This window comes from Sinocyclocheilus rhinocerous, unplaced genomic scaffold (assembly GCF_001515625.1).
Source record: "Sinocyclocheilus rhinocerous isolate Xijiao unplaced genomic scaffold, SAMN03320098_v1.1 scaffold3268, whole genome shotgun sequence".
In the NCBI taxonomy this organism is placed as follows: domain Eukaryota; kingdom Metazoa; phylum Chordata; class Actinopteri; order Cypriniformes; family Cyprinidae; genus Sinocyclocheilus; species Sinocyclocheilus rhinocerous.
In genome coordinates, this window is record NW_015626712.1 from 167701 (window position 1) to 171753 (window position 4053).

Sequence of the window (4053 nt, forward strand, 5' to 3'; positions counted from 1 at the left end):
ACACACACACACACACCGTGAACACACACCCGGAGCAGTGGGCAGCCATGTGCTGTGGCGCCCGGGGAGCAGTTGGGGGTTCGGTGCCTTGCTCAAGGGTCTCACCTCAGTCGTGGTATTGAAGGTGGAAGAGAGCGCTGGTTATTCACTCCCCCCACCTACAATTACTGCCGGACCTGAGACTCAAACCCATAACCTTTGGGTTACAAGTCCGACTAACCATTAGGCCACGACTGCCCCAGTTTTGAAAAAACAGTTTTCAGCCAACGACCCGGCGTCAGTATGGACTGGTCTGAGGAACATCACTAAGTACAAGACACCACCTCCACAGTCTATGGTGAATCAACAACATGCTGACGATCTGAATGTGGTTTTACTGTCGATTCGAAAAGCAGTCTACCACTCCGCACCCAATCTGATCTGCACTTCACACATTCACCTACCTCCGCCCCCCCCACACATCTTCAATAGATATCTGGCACTGTGTGAAGTTCCCTGCTGCGTCAAACACTCCACTATCATTCCAGTCCCCAAAAAAAACAAAATCACTGGTCTTAACGACTACAGACCTGTCGCCCTCACGTCTGTGGTCATGAAGTCATTTGAGAGACTGGTCTTGGCCTACCTGAAAGACATCACTGGACCCTTGCTGGATCCTCTTCAGTTTGCCTACAGAGCAAACAGGTCTGTTGACGATGCAGTCAGCATGGGACTGCATTATGTTCTGCAACATCTTGATAGACCACTCACATAGACTCCACTGCTAAAAAGGCCCAGCAGAGGCTGTACTTCCTTCGCTAACTGAGGAAATTCAACCTGCCACAGGAGCTGCTCACACAGTTCTACTCGGCCATAACAACATAAATATCCCTTTAAAGTGGAAGTGAAGCAGTCAGTCAAGTTTACATTATTTAGTAAACTGATTTCCACTTTAATAAAAAACTGGGGGACACGGCAAGGCTGAGGGATAGTTAGGGCCCTATGAAATCCGTATTATGTTTTCCTAAATTCCATTTTATTTTTTTCTAAATTCAGTTTTTTCCATTTTAATTTTTCTGGATTCCGTTTTCTTTTTTTTTTCCCCGTTTTAATTTTTCTCGACTCCTTTTTAATAGTTAAATTAAATTGTATTAATTAAAAAGCATGTTTTATTAATTAAAATCATGAAGCTTATACATTATCACGTCAACTTATTAAAAGTTTAACAAAAATTACATGTTTAGGGCCCTATGAAATGTTTTATTTTTTCCCACCATATTATTTTTTATTGTTACCAAATTATGTGTTTTAGCATGTCTAATTATTTGAATGCATAAAACAACTTAATTTATTCATTTTTTTCTTAAAGTAGCCTTATTAATTTTTTTCCCCTTCAGAAATTGGTGTTGTATATTTAAATTTTTTTTGGTTATCAAATGAAGGCATAAAACATTAATTTAATTTATCATTTATTTTACTCAAATCAAACGCTAAAATGCTCATGAAGTGACTCAGAGCAGTTCTGGAGATGTGTTTACGTCCTCATTTAGTGAGACGGCAGACGCTGAAATCACCGCGAGTGTCAGGCATGCTTCAGTATGTGTGTAGTAAATGAAACAGCGCGTCTGTGCCATTAATTAACAGAGACAGGCAGAACATGCAGGATTCATATTTAAATAGACTTTTACGGCTTAATATTTACAGATACTAGTCCATATCGTGATTTGATTTAAGTGTAATGACCTACTTTTGATTAATTCATTCAAAATTTGACAAATTCCGTGACATTCCGCGTTAAACTGTGAATTCTGTTTTTATGACTGGATAAAGACTACACTGCGTAATTTTCCCGCTTATCATGCATCCACTTGCTTGATGTGAACATAAAATTGTATAGTGTAATGCAAATATATCTGAAAGGTCTGCGCGAGGATATCGTCACGTTCTCGCGAGACACATTGGATCTCACGAGCTCTCGTCACACCCCTAATAATCATATATGGGGTGATTTTTACAAATGTAGATATTAAATGTATGATTAAGACAGTAGTTTGCGGGGATGGGGGGGTAACGGTGTAACCCCCCAATAACCAAAAATTGCAAGTACAACCCCCCCCCCAATATTTATAGCAAGGCTAATGGAAACCTAGAATCAGGCTATTAATTAATTTAAATCGCGACTTTGGCGCTTTTGTAATCACTAACTTCACGTACGAGCCAAACGGAGCAGTTATCAGCACAATATGACTGAAGCGCAGTTCTTTTAATTGTGCACGAGCGGCACGCACTCGAAAAGTGTGATCAGATTTGATGGTAAAATGTGTGATTTATTTGAATTCTATTGAGAAATTGCTTCTATAAAATGCTATGGATATGGATAAAGTCAAACATTATCTAAAAAAGGCACATAAACTAAAAAGACTGAAGAAAAGAGGAGAAAACATAATCTTACACCAGAACTAACATATATTAAAATCTTTTTAATCTACTCATGACAACCTTTACCAGAAGAATTCATCACATTTTATTGTAGACTTATTTATCGTGGTACATTTTGTTGAACTTGACGTAGAATTAATAATAGATAATCTGTTAAGGGAAATGCAGGATTCATATTTAAATAGACTTTTACGGCTTAATATTTACAGATACTAGTCCATATCGTGATTTGATTTAAGTGTAATGACCTACTTTTGATTAATTCATTCAAAATTTGACAAATTCCGTGACATTCCGCGTTAAACTGTGAATTCTGTTTTTATGACTGGATAAAGACTACACTGCGTAATTTTCCCGCTTATCATGCATCCACTTGCTTGATGTGAACATAAAATTGTATAGTGTAATGCAAATATATCTGAAAGGTCTGCGCGAGGATATCGTCACGTTCTCGCGAGACACATTGGATCTCACGAGCTCTCGTCACACCCCTAATAATCATATATGGGGTGATTTTTACAAATGTAGATATTAAATGTATGATTAAGACAGTAGTTTGCGGGGATGGGGGGGTAACGGTGTAACCCCCCAATAACCAAAAATTGCAAGTACAACCCCCCCCCCAATATTTATAGCAAGGCTAATGGAAACCTAGAATCAGGCTATTAATTAATTTAAATCGCGACTTTGGCGCTTTTGTAATCACTAACTTCACGTACGAGCCAAACGGAGCAGTTATCAGCACAATATGACTGAAGCGCAGTTCTTTTAATTGTGCACGAGCGGCACGCACTCGAAAAGTGTGATCAGATTTGATGGTAAAATGTGTGATTTATTTGAATTCTATTGAGAAATTGCTTCTATAAAATGCTATGGATATGGATAAAGTCAAACATTATCTAAAAAAGGCACATAAACTAAAAAGACTGGAGAAAACAATCTTACACCAGAACTAACATATATTAAAATCTTTTTAATCTACTCATGACAACCTTTACCAGAAGAATTCATCACATTTTATTGTAGACTTATTTATCGTGGTACATTTTGTTGAACTTGATGTAGAATTTATAATAGATAATCTGTTAAGGGAATAGATTTTCCCCTGTAGATTTATACTACAACTGTGGGATGTTGTAGCTGTTGTTGTTTTTAATAACAAATTCTATGTAGATTAATAATAATAATAAAAAAGTAATTATTGGCCTGGTAATGAATAATGGGCTAGCCTTATTAAAACAAATGTTGATAAGAATTATGGTACATTTTCATAAGAGCAAGCACAATTCAGAATCGAGAGCCATGTGTAAATGTGTTCTAATGATGAGTGATGGAAAAACCTGGCCTTCAGATATTCCAAGAGATGGCATAGATTAAATCATTAAGAGCCTGATGAACTGTTAAGGAGTAAGAAATAAACTATATTAATATAAGAAAATGTTAAGTAAGATTGACTTCCCATGGCATGTTGAATTAGAACATTCTGTCAAACTTACGGAGCCCCTAAAGGGACATGGTGGTGGAAAAAAATCAGATTGAGTGAAAAAATTTGGGGTGGGAGGAAAAAATATTTGTCAGATTTTTTGCGTTCTCTCGCAAAACTTTTGCGTTCCCTCGAGAAACTTTGCGTTCCCT